Source organism: Dasypus novemcinctus, chromosome 9 (genome assembly GCF_030445035.2).
Source record: "Dasypus novemcinctus isolate mDasNov1 chromosome 9, mDasNov1.1.hap2, whole genome shotgun sequence".
In the NCBI taxonomy this organism is placed as follows: Eukaryota; Metazoa; Chordata; class Mammalia; order Cingulata; family Dasypodidae; genus Dasypus; species Dasypus novemcinctus.
In genome coordinates, this window is record NC_080681.1 from 23330219 (window position 1) to 23353681 (window position 23463).

General features: G+C 36.9%; 2 pseudogenes; both read left to right on the forward strand.

Moving 5' to 3' along the window:
• Positions 1-4405: 4405 nt before the first annotated feature.
• LOC101416223 (heterogeneous nuclear ribonucleoproteins A2/B1 pseudogene) lies at positions 4406-5815 on the forward strand (annotated as a pseudogene).
• A 9302-nt stretch (positions 5816-15117) lies between these two features.
• Positions 15118-16266, forward strand: LOC101429885 (autophagy protein 5-like; annotated as a pseudogene).
• Positions 16267-23463: the final 7197 nt, after the last annotated feature.

The window sequence follows — 23463 nt, forward strand, 5'->3', positions numbered from 1 at the left end:
TGTTTGACTTCACTAAAAATTTAGGTCTTTGAGCAATGTTATATGTTGTCTGTGGTTGCTACTTCTGGTCCTTGCTACTTCCATGACACTTTAGAATTATTTTGAGGAAAATGAGCTAAAACATGCTGAACATGTATAACCATACCTGGTACAAATTAAGTGATCAATTAAATTTCAGCTCTTATTATTGTTTTATTTTTCCCTTTGAATAATTTTCTCTTTTCTTATCCAATGGCTTATATATATGGCTATATGTGGTACCTTATGTAAGTTGACTGAAGAGATTCTCTGAATTTTGTTTAATTTAGCAAGAACATTTTCTTATTAAACACGAATATGCGTTCTTTGTCTAGCCTGGGCCCTGTCAGCATGCTGTAGGCCCTAGAAAACCAGGATGCCCTAGTGTTTCAACAGGGCCTACACCATGACACTTACATTTAGGGTCAGAATAGACAACCCAAGTCTTCCAGAATTCTTTGGAATTCATTAATTTTCACTGTAATAGACAGATGTCTTCTAGAGATTCATAGAGAGATCTCAAAGCACAGTGGTTTGGGAAAAGACCAGAAATCAAATCCTGATCCTGCCATTTGCTGGCTGCATGCTTCTTAAACTCTTTCATATGAGCATTGAATTTTATTATATGTAAAAAGCTTAGCAAAGAGTTACTCAATAAATTGTAACTCTTAATAGTATTAGTAATGTTCCCGCCAACATCATCAAAAATCATTTTTTTATTACATATACAGATATAGTGACTGTCCTTTAAAGAGAAATTATAAATGATCTAGTAAAGGATTGGTGACACTAACAGTTTTACAGTGTTACCCTGGAAGGCTTTAGATCACAACTAAAGGTGCCTTAGTCCACAGCAGTAATTGATGATCTTTATTCACACAGGGAGAAAACAACATATTTCACTCACACCTCACTAGGTCTGAGTTATGAGATGTTCATTATTTTAAAAGTGCCTCCTAAAACAATCCATAAAGTGTTTTCTCACCTTGCATCTTTGACAATGTGAAAAGTGCAAGTACAGCTTCCATTTACCAAACAACAATTAGGGAAATGATCTTTCCTCATACAGGGCTTTGGACTGTACTCCAGTTCAGCTTCCTAGGAGGTATGCCCTCAGGTGCTATTTAAAGGAGCTCTTTTCTATGAAAGCTAGGGAGAGGACTTGTTTGTTGAAAAATACCACCAAAAATTGAGTTTGTGTCTGTTTTAACAAAAATGTTAAATTCTTTCAGCACCTTTTTGAATTTTATTCCAAAGTAATATTAAACCACTCAAGACAGCATTCAATAATTCAAAAGAAAAGAATGGATATGCTGCAGCAGGGAAAATTGTATAATACTCTGGGTTAATGTAATAGAAGTCAGCATTATCTGGATCTTTCTAATCATAATTTCAGCCATTAAAGCACCAGGGACTCCATCACTATAGACACTATATTCTGACTCAATTATATTGCACATTAAAAGTAGTGTTTTACAGCATCTATTAGACTTGCCCTTACCCTTGTGCCATACTCGATTGGTCGAAGGTGTGGGGGAATCCCTCTCTCCTAAGAAAGAAGAAAACTAAAAAACAAATTCAGTGGAATGCATAATAGGTGCTTCTTGAGAGAATGCTTTAGGTTTCAGTTCATTACTTCTTATCAAAAGTATAAGAGTAAACATCATGCCTCATTACCTTTCTCCATTGTTCATACCACATGCTTACAGGTATAACACTGAATAATGGAAAGAAATTATAATATTCAATGACTTTGAATAAGCAGTGGAGGAGACAAAAACATTTTTTTAGAATCCATGAATGAAAAAGTTCTCTATTAAAGGTTATGTGAAAGGATAATGGTTCCAGCTATCCTGGTAAAGGACACAGAGTCTACTTTCTGATGAAGAGCTGGTTTGAGATCCTGTATTTGGAACTATTAAATCTTATACATCACTCTGAAATGACAAAATAAATATATGGAAATTGAGAAAATAAGCTTTTCAGATGTATATTACTTGGTGGACATTTGATAATCTCAAGAAGCATGTATGGAAATTGTTTGAACAGAACCTTGTGGTCTATAACTAAAAAAGGCCTTGGTTTTACCAATTATTTTCTTCTTAAAATCAGATTCACAGTATTTCTAACAGAATAATTCCTTAATAGAATCAGTCATGGTCTTCCAACAAAGCTTTGTCAAAAAAAATTATAATAGGAATGGGTTTAAACAAATGGGTAAATTTTTTATGTGGATGTTTTACCATAACCTAAATGTCAAGAAAGAAAGAATAAAAAGGAACAACACCAGTGTTGGTTTTCATTGCTGCAAGAAAAATAAACATCTTATTTTTAATATAATCAGAAATGCTAAATGCAATTGAAATCCATAATCTCCAAACCTGACTGATCTTCAGAATCATTTATATAGCTTTTGAAACATTCTGCTTCCCAGGCACCATCCCTGACCCACAAAATCAGAATCTCTAGGTATGGTCAAATAATTTTTCTTTTAAATAATATCCCTAGGTGATTTTGATAATTGGCCTGGATCTAGATAAACAGATCAACTCCCACCATTCAGGATTTGTATCCAGTTATTTTTATCTTTTTGTTTTGTTTTGTTTTGTTTTTTAGAGAATAGTTACTGAATTCCTGCTCTGAGCTGGAATTTTTCCAGACACTGGGTTTACAGATGAGTAAAACATAGTCATTGAACTCAAAGTGCTCAACTCTAAAGAATACAGACATAAGATGTGGAATTTAAGATACAGCAATGTGGAGGACATCAAAGACGCCCTGAAGAAGGGTGCTTAAGGCAGTCTACAGATACAGGGAAAGAGCTTGGAAGAGGTAACCTTTGAGATGTGCGTGGAAGAAAGATGGGACAGCACAGGTGGGGACACAAAAGAAAGGGACAGGGTAATCAGGGCAGAGAATCACAAGTAGCGTCCAGTTGCATTCTACAGACCTACCAAGTAAGAATCCAGACTATGCCTGAACACTTTCTATAATTTACTCTGTACCAAAACACTAATTCCTCCCAATCCATATTTTCCTGTTTTGCCCTAAAAGCAAAAAAAAAATTCAAAGGAAGAAAATGAGAAATAGCTGAACCCATTTAGAATTCTAGAATATATAGAGTCCAAACAATAACCAACTTCTGATTTACAAACCCTATAAATAAAACCTGCAAGTATTTGCAGTTGAAGTAGATCACAGATTTTAAGAACAAAAATACAGCAGAACTCTCTGTAATAAAGATCTTTCAGGGCAAAGGCTGAATTTTATTTGAACATTATTTCAGTAATAATTTTTTAAAGTGATAAAAATCCACTCAAAGCAGTTTAAATGAAAAGGTATTTATTGAGTTCAAAGGTTAAAGGTAGTTTATAGAATGCCAGGGGAGCCCAGAGTCTAAAAAATGCCATCAGAACATACTGCCTCTCCCCCACCCACCTCTTAGTACATTCTCTGTATTTGATTCTTTTTCAGCAACATCCTTTCCACGGAGGGGAGGGCAGCAAAATGGCCACGAGCCACTCTAGGTTCCTAATCTTTCCATTTAGCATAAAGGATATTTGTAGTAAATGCCATTAAAATGCCTCCAGCGGGGGAGTGGGTGTAGCTCAGTTGCTTGAGCACCTGCTTCCCAAGTACAAGGTTCTGGGTGCAATCTCTGTACCTCCTGAAAACAAAACGAACAAATGATAAAACACAAAAACCAATCCAGGGAAGCCAGTGTAGCTCAGTGATTGAGCACCAGCTTCCCACATGTGAGAGGTCCCGGGTTCTGACCCCGGTATCCACTCCCCTGTCCCCCCCAAACAAAGACTTCCAGTGGCCACCGAAGTCAAACACCCATCTCTGAACCAGTCATTGTGGCCAAGCAGGTGCTGTTCTATGACAGGCCAAGCTCTGAGTATGTAAAAGCTATAACAATCTGAAACACGTGAACTAAGAATAAAGAAGGGGCAATCAGTTCCCCACAGAGCAATCAAGATGCTGTCATAAGGAAAAACAAATGCTTTGAAGGCAAAAGTATCAGAAATTCTTACAAACACAGAAAGCAATCGACCTGAATGAGGAATTAGAGGTAAGGAAACCACTTCCTCCCCTTAAAAATTTTATTTTGGAAACTGTCCATAAATGTACACATAGGAAAAATTTTAAATCAAGGTGGGAAAAAATCCTTACCTACAGCTCTTTCATCTCTCCACACTATTACCGCTACCATCACCATTACCATTATGTATAGAGGCCAGCCCAAAGTGCAGAATATTGCCCTGAATATAATTCCAACTATTATTAGAAACATTGGCCAAGCAGGGCTAAGGAATAGAACAAGAAGTATCAACTTCCGCCCTTACACAAATCTTGGAGAAACAAGCCCAAAGTATTTTTAGCCATGACTCAATACGCCATCAAGACCGTGAAGCAAGTTTCCTGTTAGGTGAGACGGACACCGTTAGCTCAAACACAAGAAGCAGTGGTAAAGCTGCTCAACGTACTGTCTCATCTTAGAGTGAAAGAAGAACTCAGCATTACCTTTGGAAAAAAAAAATATGGCTTCCTTTTTGATGCCTAATCAAGTAAGGAAACATTTATTATCTAAAACAATTTTAATTTTTCATGGGCAGGACATTTTTCTAAAGAAACAAAATCAATATTCCATTAAAACTCTGGTTTTCTCACAAAGAAAATATAACATCCTCAGTTATTGATGATAATTTTTACAACTTTTGTAACAAATTCTAAGGAATCATGCAGAGATAATTCAGTGCCGTCAAAATTCCATCAGGGGCAGTAGCCGGGGCTACCGGTTCCTAGCGGCCTTGTTTCTTCAGCAGCCGAAGTTCTCAATAGCGTCCGTTTGAGTCCAACTGGTGTTCTTCCGTGGAGTTCCCACTCATCGCGCTTGGCTGCAGGAAATCAGGTTGAAGCGCCTGAGTCCACGGTGGCTAGAGGAAAGGAAGGTTTCCTTAAACTCTTTATTTGTGGCTTAAGTTTTGAAACAACAGAAGAGAGTTTGAGGAACTCCTAAGAGCCATGGGGAGAACTTAGAGGCTATGTGTAAATGTGGGATCCTGCATGTGAAAGATCAAGAGGATTTGGTTTTGTAACTTTTTCATACATGGCTGAGGTTGATGCTGCGATGGCTGGATCCTCACTCAGATGAGCGTGCTGTAGCAAGAGAGGAATCCGGAAAACTGGGGGTTCATGTAACTGAAGAAGCTGGTCGTTGGTGGAATTAAAGGAGATACTGAGGAATATGGAAAAATTGACACCTTTGAGATAATTACTGATAGGCAACCAGGAAAGAAAAGAGGCTTTTTGGCTTTGTGGCTTTTGATGATCATGATCCTGTTGATAAAATTGTATTGCAGAAATACCATACCATCAGTGGTCATAATTCAGAAGGAAGAAAGGCTTTGTCTCCATAAGAAATGCAAGAAGTCCAAAGTTCTAGGAATGGAAGAGGAGGCCATTTTGGTTTTGGAGATTCACATGGTGGTGATGGAAATTTTGGACCAGGGCCAGAAGTTACTGTAGAGGAGGACAGAATGAATATGGAAGTGGTCGTGAATTTGGAGACGGCTGTAATAGGTGTGGAGAAAGACCTGGAGGAAATTATGGAAGTGGAAATTACAATGGTTTTGGAAATTATAATCTGCAACCTTCTGACAATGGTCCAATGAAAAGTGGAAACTTTGGTGGTAGCAGGAACATGGGGGGGGGAGAACCATATGGTGGAGGAAACTGTGGTCCAGGAGGAAGTGGAGGAAGTTGGGGTTATGGAGGGAGAAGACGATACTGAGCTTCTTCCTATTTGACATGGGCTGTATAAACAGGAGAGAATGAGAGCCCAGAGGTAACCGAACAGGTTATCGAAGTGACCGTGTTAAGGAAACTCTTATCTCAGTCATGCATAATGTACAGTGATAAGACCAAAGACCGAGCAGATGCAGAGAGCCACTTTGTGAATGGATTGGATTATTTAATATCATTACCTTACTGTGGGGGAAATATTGTAAAAACTTTGAGACAGTTTCTTAACTTTTTAATTGTTTCTTTCTAGTGGTCTTTATAAGAGTGTAGAAGCATTCTTTCTTTGATAATGTTAAATTTGTAAATTTCAGGTGACATGTGAAACCTTTTTTAAGATTTTTCTCAAAGTTTTGAAAAGCTGTTAGCCAGGATCATGGCAAAATAAGATACAACGTTTTCCTTAAAAAAAAAAAAAGTTAAGTGTGTGTTAGAATTAAGAAGCTGCTGTACCCTTAAGATTTAATAAAATAATTCTAAAGGAAAAAAAATCCATCAGGATTTCATCAAAATGTAAAACTTTTGCTCATTAAAATAATGAAAAAACAAGCTACAAACTGAGAAAATATTTGTAAAGCATATATCTGATAAAGGACTTGAGAGTTCAGAGAATTTATATTTTAAAAATTTCAAAACCCAACAATAAGGGGGAAAAAACAGTATAAAATGAGCAAAATATTTGAAGAAGCGCTTCACTAAATGTGATATATGGACGCTTAATAATCACATGTAAGGATATTCAGCATCATTAGTCATAAGGCAAATGCAAGTTGAAAACACAGTAAGATACCACTAGACATCTATTAGAATAGTTAAAATTAAAAGGACCAGTCATACTAAGTATTACTAAAGATGTAGAGGACCTGAAACTCTCATTTACTACTGGTGGAAATATAAAACATTACAACCTATTGGAAAACATTGTGGCAGTTTCTTAAAATGCTAAATGTATACCAATATATAATAATAATCTAGCCATTTCACTTCTAGATATTTACCCAAGAGAAATGAAAGCATTTTTCTATACATAAAATTGTATATTAATTTTCATATTGATTTTATTTATAAAAAGAGTAAAAAACCACAAAAAAAATGCCATCAGCAGGTGAATGGATAAAAACTGGTATATCATATAATAACAGGAGTTTAAAATGCTGTTTGACCTAATGTAAGGGGGAAATGGAAAGGAGAAATGAGTTTATATGGCTATGAGTCTCTAAAAAAGAGTCTGGAGGTTGTCAGAAGGATTGCCCTTATGCACACCTGAGCAGAGTCTCAGAGACAGATAAAGTAGATACAACCCCAGGTATTGGTTCTTTTGAGGGATAAAGAGACCCATGGGTTCTATGGTCATGGCAGATGGGGTTCACTGCCATGTCAGTTGGCCCTTCTTTGGAGCTGGTGTTTCTGCGTGATGGAACTGGACTCAGATGGGATCTCTTTTCACAAGACTTTCATGCTACTTTACTGGAATTACAGTTAGTGCTGGGGTTTAAGATATATCTAGGGGATTTGAATCTCTGGACTGACAATATGATAGCCATGCCCTGAGCCTCAACAGACTTCAACTCCTACACTGTGATTTATTGGACTTACCCCACTCAGCTAACATGGAGTTGAAGCATGTCAACCACCACACCATGGAGCCTAGAGTGCCTACAACTGAAAGCAGGAGGATTGCATCCAGTATCCATGTGGAATCTAAGCCCCCTCTTGACATAGATGTGCAATGGACACAACCAATCCAAGGTCCACAGAGAAAATGTGGCATTGGTGTGGGAAAAGTGGCCATGGTGGCTGCCAGGTGCGGGGAATGGGAGGAAGAGATGAGATGTGGAGGCGTTTTCGGGACTTGGAGTTGTCCTGGGTGGTGCTTCATGGACAATTACGGGACATTGTAGATCCCCCCAGGGCCCACTGGATGGAACGTGGGTGAGTATGGGCTATGATGTGGACCATTGACCATGAGGTGCAGCGATGCCCAGAGATGTACTTACAAAATGCAATGGATGTGTCATGATGATGGGAGAGAGTGTTGCTGTGGGGGGAGCGGGGGGTGGGGGTGGTGGGGTTGAATGGGCCGTCATATTTTCTTAATGTAATGTTTTTAAAAAATGAATAAAAAAAAAACTGGTATATCTACATAATAGAACACTACACAGCAATTAAAAATAACAAACTATAGAAACATCTACAACATGGATGAATCCCAAAATAATTATGCTGAATAAAAGAAGCCAGACAATATAATATAGACTGTATAGTTCCAATGATATATAAGTCTAAAAATTGTAAACAAATCTGTAGTGAATGAAATCAGATTACTTGTTGCCGCCTAGACATAGGGATGGAACAAGTGGACAGGATTTCAAAGGGGTGTGAGGGAACTTTTTAGGGATGATGTATATGTTCATTATCTTTATTGTGGTGATGGTTTCATGTGTGTATACATCAATCATATCTCAATAGAACTGCTAAAATAATGTATCACTTTGAAAGCTTCCAGGTAAAGGTCCATGCTTTAAAAGCCTAAAGTCATTGAAATACTTCTAAAAGAAAACTATCAGAAGGCATAGAATCTAAGTATCTCATATATAGCACAATATACAATATAATGCACTACAATGCATATTAAGAACTGTGCATACAATAAAATTCAGTGAGTTCTACATTTTTTTTTTTGTATTTGGTGTAGCCAAAGATGCTCTGAAACTGCCCAAAGCCTAGTATCAAAAGAACCAAACAAAATCTGGAAAGCTCTACTACTTAGGAACTTCCATGGTGGCCGATGACAGGACAAAAGAAAGTGATCATTTAGGGCTGGCATCCTTGTAAGTCCTCCCCTGTGCCTATAGAAAGGATGTAAACCATAATTAAGCTATTAAATCAGGAGGTTGAAGTTGGAGTTCCATAATGAGTAGTGGAGTCCCATGGTGGTTCATTCCATTATTCCCCTACTTTTATATATGCTTGAAATTTTCCATAATAAAAAGCCTTACAGATAAATGTATTTGGTTCAGCCACAAGATAGAGTATTATGTGACCTCTAAAAATCTTCTACTCAAAGAATATTGAATAATCTGATGAACAACTCCAAAAAAATATTAAGGTCAAAAGGTAGGATAAAAATTAAGAACATATAATGATCCCAATTATTTCTATTTATGATTATATACAAGGTAATGACCTAAAATGTTTGCAGCAGTGACCTCTGTGTGAGGGATTATGAGTGATAATTGTTACCTTCTTTTTACCTCTACTTTTAAAGTTATCTTTAAGTAAGCAGGTAATTTTAAAAATATATAGCAGTTAAGGTTTGTGAAAGTGTGTGTGTGTGTAAAAGGTTGTATTATTAATTGGCTGCACTTCTTTAAGTGCTTTGTAGCCAATGGTAAAAGTAAAGAGTAAGAGATTTGGGGGTGGGGGGGGTGCTTTCTCCAGGACTGTAATTTTGAAGTGTGTGTCAAACATGGTTGCATATTATAACAACTTGGGTTGCTTTTTAAAAATACTATTGCCTGGGCCCCAACCAAAGAGCTTCTGATTTAACTCATCTTGAGTAGAGCTCAGCTATTACAGTTTGGGAGTCTTTGGTTTTGGGTTTTTTGGGGTGTGGGTAATTCTTCTTCTTGGGGGAGGGGGAGTCTTTTGGTTTTGGTTTGGTTTGGTGCCTTTTTTTTTTAACTTCTCTCCAGGACATCTATTTTGAAGCCAGGGTTGAAAACTAATGTTCTATGTATATGGTTCCTATTATTTACCAAGCACTATGCCTTGCTGGAGTGAAATGTACAGACATTCATGGACTTGAGAAAGAAGCGTGGTGTAGAACATTTGAATGGAGAGGAAAAACAAAAGTACATCATCATAAACCTCCTAACCAGAAGGAGAGGAAATCAGAACAAAACCAGCAGAGATTATGTATGTAATCTGCTAGAAATTTATTTTGTTAAATTCAGAGAATATGACAAGTATTTGATTCTGCTCACTGAAAATTTCAGCGGTCCACCTGTCTAAGAGAGCAGTATACTACAAGAAGGGGAATGGATATGGCTATTGGGGGTTGAGTCACGTTCCCCACAAAAGACATGAGCAGGTCCTGTGGGTATAGATCCATTGTAAATAGGATCTCTTGAAATGTCAGTTCAGTAAGGGATGGCCTAACTGAATGAGGCTGGACATTTTTTATTTCTCTCCCCCCCACCCCACCCCGTTGTCTGCTCTCTGTGTCCATTTGCTGTGTGTTCTTCTGTGTCCACTTGCATTCTTGGCAGTGGCACTGGGAATCCACGTCTCTTTTTGTCGCGTCATCTTGCTGCGTCAGCTCTCTGGGTGTGCAGCGCCACTCCTGGGCTGTTGGCGCTTTATTTGCTCAGGACAGCTCTCCTTGCAAGGCACACTCCTTGTGCATGGGGCTCCTTGTGCATGGGACACCCCTGCGTGGCATGGCACTCCTTGCGCACATCAGCACAATGCATGGGCCAGCTCACCACACAGGTCAGGAGGCCCTTGGTTTGAATCCTGGACATCCAGACTACTAGAGACCTTTTTAAACAGCTTGAAATTCAGACAGAGGGAGAGAAGCCACCAGGAGCAGACAGTAGCTGGAAGTCAGTGGAACTGAGAAGAGGAAGAAGCTACCACCATGTGCATTGCCATATGACAGAAAAGTCGTGAGGCCTCAAAGATTGTTGCCATCCAGAAAATACAGACCCCTGGAGGATGCAAGCCTCCTAGCTTCTGAAAACATGAGCCAGTAAATTCCTGCTGCTAAGCTAACCTATTTTATGTAATTTTTTTAGAAGCTAGGAAACTAACACAGCGGCAGACCCTGCTGAATGGCTCACTCAGCACTACCAAGAGTATCTTACAATTTGCCTTCCCGTATGATGAACTCTAGAAAGCTAATGACTATATTTCCCACACTCATTACCATGTAGGCTTCTCTGTATGAAAATCTCCCATCTGGAACACATTCCTGCTTAAGACTTTAAAGGTAAAAATGACCATAATGAAGCAGACTCCATGAGATTTTTTTGCAAGCACAGCCATGGAGACATTTGGCATTTCTGAAGCAATTACAGCAGTGGTTCTTTTTCTTTTTTTGAACAAAAGAAGTGAAATATGAATCTCTTAGGGCTTCGGGAGGCCAGATCTAAGGATACTACTTATGGTCTCAGCATATGAGGCTCTTCCTCCCTTGGTAAAATTTCAGCTCAATGGAAATTTTTGAAAGTGTCTTGTACTAGATCATTAGAGTTTTTAATTCTATGAAATTTTCTACTTGAGACAGTTCTCCTATTGTCCATTGTCCATCATTCACATAAATGAATTCATCACTGGCACCAAGGTGTGGGCCTTCCTAAAACTACCTGCTTCATGTCTCCAATGTAAAAACTGAAAAAGCTTATGGCATCCTTCTCTTCAGACTAACATGATTCTTAATGAAAATGATGGAGCCCCATAAAGAAAAATAAATACACTTTAATACATAACACCCAAAGCTTGCACAAACAGGAACAGAATAAAAGACTTGTCTTTTGACAGAGTGAATTTTTTGCAGTCCCTGGCACCATATGATGATTTAAATGAAATATTTAACACAAGAAAATTGCTTTTGTTATTATAGTTTTTTTACAAGCAAACACTCTCCCTTCCTGCTTCCTCCTATAACCCCCAATTTTCTATCTCTGTGAATTTGTTATTTCTAGACATCTCCTACTAGTGATATCACACAATTTTTGTTCTTATGTGTCTTGCTTATCTCATTGAGCAGGTTTTCAAGGCTTTTCATGTTGCAGTATGTATCATAACTTCATTTTAGCTATGCCCAAATAAGATTCCATTGTGTGTATATACAACATTTTGTTTATTTTTTCATTTGTTGATGGATAATTGGGTTGTTTCCAGCTTTGGGTGACTGTGTGAAATGCTACTGTAAACACTGGTATAGAAGCATCTGTTTGACATTCTGTTTTCACTTTCTTTTGGTATATAACTAGAGATGGAATTGTCAGGTCAAATGGTAATTCTATATTTATATAAGTTTATTTATTTCATAAATGCTCTTTATCATGTTGAGAAAGTTCCCTTCTCCTACTTTTATGAATGTTTTTATCAAGAAAGGGATTTAGATTTTGTCAAATGTCCTTTCTGCCTCTATTGAGATAATCATGTAGTTTCTTCCCTTCATTCTATTTATGTAGTGTATTACATTGATTGATATTCATCTCTTGGACTTCCCTGGCATTTCTGGGATGAATACCATTAGTCATGGTGTATCATCTTTTTAATATGACATTGGATTCTGTTTGCTAGTATTTTGTTAAGGATTTGTACATTTACATATAAAAGAGAAAGTGGCCTGTAATTTTCTTTCTTCTTTATTTCTTTACAAATAGAGCAGTGGTTCTGATACCAAGTCCCTGGCTTTGTTGCAGATAGCAGTAATAAGACTTCCACTGGAACATACAATAAGGAAACAGAGAACTTGAGCAATATGATAAAAGAACTAGACCTAACATGCATATACAGATATCGCACCCAAAACCAGCAGATATGCATTCTTCTTTAGTTCACATGGCTCATTGGCCAGGATAGACCATGTTAGGTCACAAAACAAGTCTCAATATATTTTAAAAGATTTAAATTATACAAAGCCTTTTCTCTGACCATAATGGAATGAAGTAGAAATAAATAACAGGTAGAGAATTCAAAAATCCACAAAATATGAAAGATAAATACACACTCTTAAACAATCATTGCATCCATGAAGAAATTGCAAGGGAAATCAGTAAATATCTTAAGAAGAATGAAAATGAGAACACAGCATATCAAAACTAGTGGGATGCAGTGAAGGCATCTGATGAGAGGGAAATTATAGCCCTAAATGCTTATATTAAAAAAGAAGAGTGGAAACCAAAGACCTAACTGCACACCTAGAGTAACTGGAAAAAGAAAAGCTAACTAATCCCAAAGCTACCAGAAGGAAAGAAATAAAAAAGATTAAAACAGAAATAAATGAAATTGAGAAAAATAAAGCAATAGAGAGAATTAACAAAACCAAAAATTGATTCTTTGAAATGATGAATAAAACTGATGAACCCTTAGCTACTCTGACAAGGAAAAAACAAAGAATATGCAAATAAAATCAGAAATAAGAGTGTAACATTACTACTGACCTCACAGAAATAAAAAGGATCATAAGATAAAACTATGAGCTACTGAAAGCCAACAAATTAGACAACCTAGATGAAATGAACAAATTCCTAGAAACACAAGAACAACCTACATTGACTCTAGAAGAAATATAAGATCTCAACAGAACAATTATAAGTAAAGAGATTAAATCAGTCATCAAAAATCTCCCAATATAGAAAAGCCAAGGCCCGGATGGATTCACAGGTGAATTCTACCAACCATTCCAAGAATTTATGCCAACCCTGCTCAAACTCTTTCAAAATAATTGAACAGGAGGAAACACTACTCAACTCATTCTGTGAGACCAAGATCACCCTAAAACCAAAGCCAGATTTAGATAAAAAGAAAATTACAGAAAAAAAATTCTTATGAATATATATGCAGAAGTCCTAAGCAAAATACTTATAAATCGGATCCAAAAGAACATTAAAAGAATTATGTATCATAATCAAGTGGGTTTTATCCCAGGTATGCAAGGGTGGTTCAACACAGGAAAACAAATTAATGTAATATACCACATTAACAAAATGAAGGCAGAAAATCATGTTTATCTCCATTTGATGTAACAAAGGCATTTGACAAAATCCATCATGCTTTCTTGATTTAAAAGAAATTAGATAAGAATAGAAGGAAACTTCCTCAACATGATGAATGCCATAGGTGGAAAGCCCAGAGCTAACATCATACTTAGTGTTGAAAGAATGAAAGCTTTCTCTCTAAGATCTTGAACAAGACAAGTATGTGCACTATCACCACTTGTATTCATCATTGTACTAGAAGCCCTAGCCAGAGTAGTTAGGCAAGATAAAGAAATCAAAACATGTCCAGATTGGAAAGGAAGTAAAACTTTTGCTATTTGCAGATGACATGATCTTGTGTATAGAAAGTCCTGAAAAATCCACAGCAAAGCTACTTGAGTGAATAAACAAATTCAGCAAATTCACAGCGTACAAGATCAACATGCCAAAATTAATAGTATTTCTATACACTAGTAAAGAGGAATCTGTAAAGGAAATCAAGAAAAAAATTCCATTTGCAATAGCAACCAAAAGAATCAAATATTGAGGAATAAATTTAACCAAGGATATAAAGGACTTACATATAGAAACTTTGCTAAAAGAAATCAAAGAATATTTAAATAAATAGAAGTATGTTCCATGCTCATGCATTTAAAGAGTAAATATTGTTAAGGTGTTAATTCTAAGGGAGTGGTTGTAGCTCAGGGGTTGAGTGCTTGCTTCCCATACACAAGATCCTGGGTTCAATCCCCAGTACCTCCTAAAAAAAAAATGTCAATTCTACCCAAAATTATTCACGGATTTAATACAATCCCAATCAAAATCCCAGAAACCTATTTTGCAAAAATGGTAAAGCCAATTACCAAATTTATTTGGAAGGGTAATGGATCCCAATTAGCCAAAGACATCTTGAAAAAGAGGAAGAAAGTTGGAGAACTCACATTTCCTGTTCTAGAGCTTGTTACAAAGCTACAGCAATCAAATCGCCATTGTACTGGCACAAAGATAGATATATTGATCAGTGGAATCAAATTGAGAGTTCAGAAGTAGATGATCTACAGCCAACTGATTTTTGACAAAGCTGCCAAGTCCACTCAATCAGGAAATAATATTCTCCTCAACAAATGATGCTGGGATAATTAAGAATCCATATGAAAAAAAAAGTGTACTCCTATCTCACACCATATACAAAAATTAACTCTAAGACCTAAATATAAGAACTAGGACTATAAAGCTCCCAGAAGACAATATAGGGAATTTTTTTAAAACTGTGTATTAGGCAATGGTTTCTTAGACTTTACACCCAAAGAACAAGCTACAAAAGAAAAAATAGATAAATAGGACCTCATTAAAATTAAAATCTTTTGTGCATCAAAGGACTTTATCATGAAAGTGAAAAGATAACCAGTGCTCCTGGTTCGTGGCTCCATGGGGCAATGTGTTCAGCAACCCGTCCCACCAGCTCCTGGGACCTGTTGGCTCCCAGGGGTCCAGAAAGCCTGAGGAGCAGCCCGTGCTTCTGTCTGGCTATGGTTGTAAAAGAATTTTTCCTATATGTACTGCTTTAAACACTGGAGGAATGACTATTGACAAAGATGTGCTTCAAGATGTGTGGCTTGGACAGATTCCAAGTTGCTTCATACTGTACCAGGATGAGATAACAAAGAGAAGCAGAACCATATTACATGCTTTTGCCAAGAGGAAGCTGTCTGACGTTGGTAACTGACAAAGCACTTTCAGTAGGTTATGAGACAAGAAGACACTAGTGAAATATGATTTCACTATGAAAGCACACCACTGAAATGGCATTATCCAATTGGTTTGCTATTTGATCTTCTTGCAATAAGTTCTGCTCTTCCTTGGAATATTACAGTACATTTTAAGAGTTTTCCAGAAAAGTATCTTTTGCACATTCCTTCTAAGGATGCAATTGAAGCTCATTTTCTAGCTGTGTGAAAGAAGCTGATACTTTAAAGCATGAAAGTTAAGTAATCATTGAACTGCAAGAAAAAGTTCATAAACAACTTTGGATGGGATTACAAAAGGACAACAACTGGGGTGGTGGACTTGGCCCATTGGTTAGGGCATCCATTTACCACATGGGAGGTCTGCAGTTCAAACCCCGGGCCTCCTTGACCCGTGTGGAGCTGGCCCACATGCAGTGCTGATGCACGCAAGGAGTGCCCTGCCACGCAGGGGTGTCACCCGCATAGGGGAGCCCCACGGGCAAGGAGTGCACCCCGTAAGGAGAGCCACCCAGCACAAAAGAAAGTGCAGCCTGCCCAGGAATGGTGCCGCACACACGGAGAGCTGACACAACAAGATGACGCAACAAAAAGAAACACAGATTCCCGTGCCGCTGACAACAACAGAAGCAGACAAAGAAGACACACCAAATAGACACAGAGAACAGACAACCAGGGTAGGGGCGGGGGAAGGGGAGAGAAATAAATAAATAAATCTTAAAAAAAAGGACAACAACAATGACCTTTCATTCAGAAGCTATTATGTTCTGTGGCTGCAGATGGACAATTGCGTACACTAGGAGATCTCCTCAAAGAAGTTTGTCCTTCAGCAATTGCTCCTGAAGATGGGGGGAAAAAAGAATCAAGTAATGATTCATGGAATTAAGCCAATGATAGAGATACCTCTGCAGTGGCTGAGTGAACATCTGAGCTACCCAGATAATTTTCTTCATATTAGTATCATCTCACAACCAACAGATTGAAAGAGCAAAACTATTTGCCTGAATGGAATCATCCTTGAACAGGGTTTACCTGAGCATGTCACCCTTCTGCTTCTTTCAGGTTTGGTGGAGGCACTCTGGCCACCAAAAAGACTTCTCTGCTACAAGCCCAGCAGGAAAAAGATTCCATGTCAGATAAGGGCAATTGGGCTGGTCTTACTTTGCATCATCATTGCTTTCCTCCACTGCTGTCATTAAACCTCAGCTGCAACATGAAAGACTTTACAGGTCCAATGCAAGTCTTCTGTTTTCTTGTAAAATAATGAAGCTGAAACCTTTGTCCTAAGAAGAAAATGGAAATATGTGCCATTCGACTTGTATTTCTGATTAACAAATAAATGGGTATTTTCTAAGGTGACCATGGTTGAACTTTAGCTCGAGAGAGTGGAAACATTGGTTTAATTTTCAAGAGAATTAGACTTAAGAAAGTAAAAGGGAAACCTGTTATCAGTAATTTATAGTAATTTTTTGTAAAAAATCAAATTACAGTAAACCCATCTTTCCTTAATGAAAATTTCCTGTTTGTAGTCTGTCCATTGGTAGCAAACAATCCTGTAATTTTTATAATGAACAGTGAGAGGTTTTTAAATAAATCCTCTAAATATATTTTGTCATTTAATAATATACAATGTTGTCACTTTTCAAGTACTATTTGAGTCATGTACAGTAGATTACTGTTCTTACTCTATGTGTTACTATTCAGACTAGCTGTCATTGACACAGGGTAGATGGAAAGCATAGGATAACTTGACTCAGGAACTGCATAGACCTCATAGACTTTCTTGCTACCAGTTTAAAAATCTGTGTTCTTTATATGCTAATGTATAAATAATGTTACAGTTTATCTGTGCTGTTTTGCTTAACATTATAAATTTGTCAAATCATAGTCTGCTAAGCATCTGTATGAGATAATTTTGCACATTTGGAAAAACCCATTCCTTGTCAAGTTAGTGTTTATCATAGGCTCCAGGTATAATATTTTGCTGTGGTGTCCTGGCAGCCAATCTTTGAAGTCTAAAGATTACCTATCTCTTGACAGCAGTTGCTTTTCCTTATGTTTACCAAAAATATTCAAATTTACTGGAGTTCTTACTCTCATAAGGAATTTTTTTGCTGCGCTTTATTTACTAAGCTGCTGGGATTCTATGAAATGAACATAATTGTGCATTACAGTATGTCTCTTGTGAGCTAGCTTGCTGTCCTTAGTGAATGTTGACCCATTTCAGTATGTCAAAAGACTTAGAGTATCATAAAATGATAGTTTTAGATTCCATAATAAAAATGGTCATTTCTCCTATTTAAAAAAAAAAGATAACCTACTCAATGGGAGAAAAATTTGGAAACCACATACTTAACAAAGGCTTAATATCTAGAATATATAAACAAATCCTATAACTCAACAATGAAAAGACAAACCCAATTAAAAATGGACAAATGACTTGAATAGACTTTATCCAAAGAGGATATACAAAGGACTAAAAGGCACATGAAAAGATGTTCAACATTAGTAGCTATTAGGGAAATGTAAATCAAGACCACACTGAGAGGGGAGCAAGTTAGCTCAGTGATTTGAGTATCTGCCTCCCATGTACAAGGTCTCAGATAAATCCCCAGTACCTCCTTAAAACAAAAAACAAACAAAAAATACTGAGATACCATTTTGAACCCTCTAAAATGGCTACTATTTGAAAAAAGAGAGAAAACTAAGAGTGATGGAGAGGATGGGGAGAAATAAAAGCACTCACTCATTGCTGGTGGAAATATAAAATGACACAGCCTCTATGGAAAACAATTTGGCAGTTTCTTAGAAAGATAAGTATAGAATTACCATATAACCCAGAAATCCCATTATTGGATATATACCCAAAAGAACTGAAAGCATGAACTCAAAGATATTTTCACACTGATTTTAATAACAACATTATTCCCAATTGCCAAAAGACGGAAGCAACCCAAGTATCCATCAACCGATAAATGGATAAACAAAATGTGATGCAAACATACAATGGGATATTATTCAGCATTTACAGAGGAACGAAAGTCTGGTTCCTGTAACAAGATGGATGAATCTTGAGGATATTATGCTGAGTGAAATAAGCCAGACACAAAAGGACAGTGTAGGATCTCACTGATATGAAATATTTAGACCAAACAAACTCCTAGAGTTAGACTCTAGAATATAGGTTTACAAGGACTGGATTGTGGGTTGAAAATGAGGAGTTAATGCTTAATTTGTACAGAATTTCTATTTGGGTTGATTGTAAAGTTTTTAAAATGAATGATGGTGATGGCAGCACAACATTTTGAGTATAATTAACATCACTGAATTATATATGTGAATGTGATTTGAAAGGGAAATTTTAGTTCATGTATATGTTACTAGGATAAAAATTAAAAGATAAGACATAGGACTGTACAACAGTGGGCTCTACTGTAAATAATAGTACTTTTATAAAAATGTTTTTTCATTGATTATAACAAATATACCACACTAATAGAAGGTGTTAATAATAGGGTGGTATATTTGAACAAAATATACCCTAATATAAACCATGACTAAAGTTAATAATACAATTATAATATTCTGTCATCAATTGCAACACTAAAGCCAAGTGTTAATAATGGGGAGGTATATAGGAATGATTTTTCTGTGAGCCAACATTTTCTCTAACTAAATAATTATGATATAGTAAAAGAATGCTAATAACAAATATTTGAAAGAGGCCAAAGTATTTGTTGTAAAATAATGAAGACCCGCATTTTGGTCATAATGATTCTTGTTCAACAGAACATTAAATATATTTTTGTTTACTGACTTTTAAAATTTTAGAATATGTAACATGAACTCCTGTTAATTGTTGGGGCTGTTTTGTTCTCCAGAATCTCTGGATGAATAAGACAGTCATGAGGACATAATGTATGGTTACAAGGACGTGTTGTTGGTTGAATGACTGTGTCCAAAGAATGGCATACCATTACGTTTTGTCCTTGTTAGAGATTTGCAATAATTAACAAGCTGTAGCTCAGTTTCCCCTAATATGCACTGGGAAAAAGGCAAACCCCCTCCCCCGAGTCTGAGGGCACAGCACTTTCCCACAGATTAAAAAAAAAAAAAAACTCATAGAGAAAGGAGTAAAGGGAGATAGAGATCTTCACCATCTGCATATCAGAGGGAGATAGAGATCTTTACTACCTCTACCTGCATATCAGAGGGCGGCTGAACCTTCACTATTTACATATCAGAGGAAACTAAAAGAAACCCTTTAAATCCCTACCAGTCTGAAGAAACATCTGCCCCTGCAGCATTCCAAGAAACCATAAACTCTGGTAACCCATTATCAAGGAAAATTTTCACCTCTAGGGCTACCTATTGGCCCCTGCACCTCACTTGGACCCTCAATCCCCTTCCCACTATTATCTCCCACCTAGGAAAGTTCTGTATAAATTCAAATCACCCCCTTCTAGGAATGGGCTGAAGTCTCTCTTCAGACCCCCACCATGCTGGTGGGGAGGGGGGGCTGAAGTCTGTTCTTAAGACCCCCCCATTGAGAGAGCTTCTCAATAAATACATTTTCTGCCTGTGGTCAATCATTCTTCGTGTCCCAGTGAACACCATTTTTCTCCAACAGTCCTCTAACTTTTTCTTTTCAGTATTTCAACACTGGCAAGAAAGTAGATAGAGCCTATGATCTAACTAAAACTTTACTGGGAATAAATTGTGTTAACAAGACAATATGTATTCAAAGTGAGTTCAAGAAGTAGTAAAGATGTGTGCATATAAAATTTAGTTTTTATAAGATAAGGTAGAGATAAATGAAAAATATCTTTGTATCAAAAAAAAAAGTAGGTTTTATTTAAACCTAAGTCGAATATAAGTCAGCAGTGTGATAAGTTCAAAAATAATTGATTCCATTTCTATTTGCACAGTGAGAAATACAAGATTCAGAAAGTCCTCTATTTAATCTCATTGATTAAAGCAATCTTGGAATTCTTTGTTTCATTCTAAGTAGGACATTTTAAGACAGATACTGAGAAACAGATGCATGTCCAGAGGAGAGTGACCAATATGGCAAGAGGAGAATATGGTATTTGTGAGCTGAGCCTGACTGACCTATAAAAGACAGGGTTGTTTTTAAATATTTAAGGAATGTCCTTGACACAGGATTAAATTCATTTATGAGGCTTCCAAAAACTAAAAACAATTAGTCCTATATAAAAGTAAGCTCCTGTCACCCAAATGACCCCAAGTCTAGTTTTCTGTGATCATCTTTTCTTTTAGTGTCCAAAATAAATCATACTTCTTCCTTCCCCACATTTTAAAGATTCTTGGAGGAAGGAGAGCCTTCTACAATCTATTGTCTCTACTCTTACCTGATGCTCCTTCTCCCAGTATTTTCTCATACACTTCTCTGGTTTCCTTACCCTCTTCCTATAATTGTCCTAGATTTTTCACCCCAAGCAACCTTCCCTGCATTTCACAAAGGACCATTAAGACAATGCTATTATGTAACAGAGTTTACTAAAAGCTTTGGTTTACTGAGCAGCCTTAAGGTGCCAAAACAAAAAACAAAACAAAAGAAAAAGCCTATAATCAAATATTAAACACCAATGTTCTTTGAGTTCATCAACCCATCACCATGTTCTTGAGCACCATTTGCTTTGTTTCTTCCCTAGTTCCAGGACCTCAAACTTTAGCCTGTAGATCACCACAAGGTCAAACACAAATTCCTATTACTTTATTAAATGAAATATCCTTTTCCTTTTTCTCATTTCCTGCCCATTTCATACTATATCGTGGGTCCTGCTTTCATAATTTTTTAATTTTTCTCCTTAAAAAATGTTTCCTAGCCAATTTTCCATCTTTAAAAACTAAAAGAACCATCTAAAGATCTCAAATTTGAGAACACATTTAGGATTTCACAAGTCCCCAATCAAATTCTTAGAAAAGCTCAAGGTCAAAATACTTGTGCTCCCCTCTATCACTATTGCTCAGAAATCAGTAGATGATAGATGACTGATTCTCTTCCTGCCCAAAGCAAACCCCAGGTGGGATGCAGCAATACTTTCTTCTTGTTATGTAAGGAAGAGCTTTCTAAAATTTGGTGCTGTCAGCAAAGGATACAGGCTGATTCTTGAGATCCTGAAGTTCCCCATGGCTTGGATCATTCTGGCACAAAAATAGACTATTTTGCTCAATATTATAGGGTTAAAAGTTAGATGAAATGTCATTGTTAAGCCTATGAATATTTCCTTGTGGAATGACAATTCCACATAAAGAAGAAACAGGAAAAACAAAACTAATTAAGTCTGTGTGGTTTATGTGATTCAACTGATATTTTACCAATGAGTAATGTAAGGACAGTACATTTAGTTCATCTTGAGTTGGTCCATAGAACTGTGTTTTAATGAGAACTGCCTCATTTACCTCTTTATATATAATCTTCTGCTAATCCTTTGGGTTAATGACGTTTCCCAGAAAGAACAATTCCACTTTTTGAGCCACAGTCCTTCTAACAATTCAAATCTTTAAAACCTTTTCCTCTCAGCTGTTTCTAAGTAATTTCTCTAATTTTCAAATTAATCCTGACTAGTAGAAGAGTTCTCTCTGGGAAGACCAAAGTTGCTTTCCTCATCATAATGGTCCGTTTAATCAGGACTAGTTCTAATAGGTAGTTTTATTAAAAGAATTTTACAAGATCTCAAACTTTATTTTTCCGTATTGAATTGAAAAGATTTGCCTGGGGCATAGCTTACAGAGTCAATGTCCCTATCTCAATGATCTATGCATAACTCTGCACAATAAATTTAGCTACAGGAATTACTGACAATCCTTATAATGTCCAAAATTTATCAAATGTGGGCAATGCCTGTCAACACATGCTCTATACCTATTTCCTTATGAATATAAAATGAAAGATCTATATTTGGCACATTGGCATTGGAAAAGTCTATCCTTTTGAGATCCCATGAAAAGCCATCTATCAATTTTAAACCACAAAGCTGCTCATTATGGTCTCTTAACTACAACATCTGTACTGTTTTCTATTGTCCTCAGTTTGGAGGTGCATCCTCTCAGAAATTGAGTCTTCGCCATAGCTGTACTCCATTCCCCCAACTGCTGTATCAACTTGACAATGAAATATATATAACCATTCTCCCAGATGCCCTCAGTTAGGCATCTAATAAATGCCTAAGATTCTCCCGGTAGACCAGGTACATGGCCTCTGAAAAGAGTCATTTCACTAAAGATGACCTTCAAAACTCAGGAATATGAGGCAACCCATGTATTCCCATCTGCTCACAGCTCCCTCAGGCACAAAAGTGTGATATCCTGCAGGACAATGTAAAATGTGCACCAAAGCCTTAAAATTTATCACTCAGTCCACAGCACCTTGCTGGTCCCCCAAAATTTCTATTATTCTTCTGCTTTCTGATACTTCCAAAGTCACAGGCACCATACCACGAAACCTGTATTACATCACTCAATCCATTCAGGATTCCATTTCTTTGGTAGCTGTCATTATTAGGTAGAGTTACTAGGTGCTGTTATTTATGTACATTACACATTTATTTCTCATAACATCCTACCATGAGGGGATTATTAGTTCTTTTAAAGAATGAGGAAACTAAGGCCCAGAATGGTTAAGAAACCTACTCACAAACTAAAAGCTCACAAGTGACACAGCCAGGGTTCTAAGTAGGTCTATCAGATCCTGAGTCTTCCATTCATCCCACAATACCTGCAGTCTCCTCCTTTCAAGCAAATAGTATAGTCTTATTATCCTTAAGTGTTTATCTCACTGCACAGAAAAGTTCAGAAAGGTACTCTTGGGGCCAGTTCCTTCTTTCTCTGTAGCACCTGTCACTCCTTGCCCACTTCTTTATGTACCTAGAATATACTGAGATAACCAAGAAGATGAACCCCTTGACAGGCTGCACTTAACTGGAAATTGGAATCCTACCATGAATCAGTATTCTAGGTCACTTGAATAGCAGAGAAAATAAAAATCAATCAATCAATCATCAGTCTAGTTTCTGGTTTTCTAGCTCCATCATCAGAGTTCCACAATCACCTCAGGGATCTCCTACCTGAGAAGTAACTACTTTTTGCAAATGAAAACTGTTTCACTTCATTGTTATTGCTTTTGCACTATTGAACTTTGAAAATTGCATGAAAAA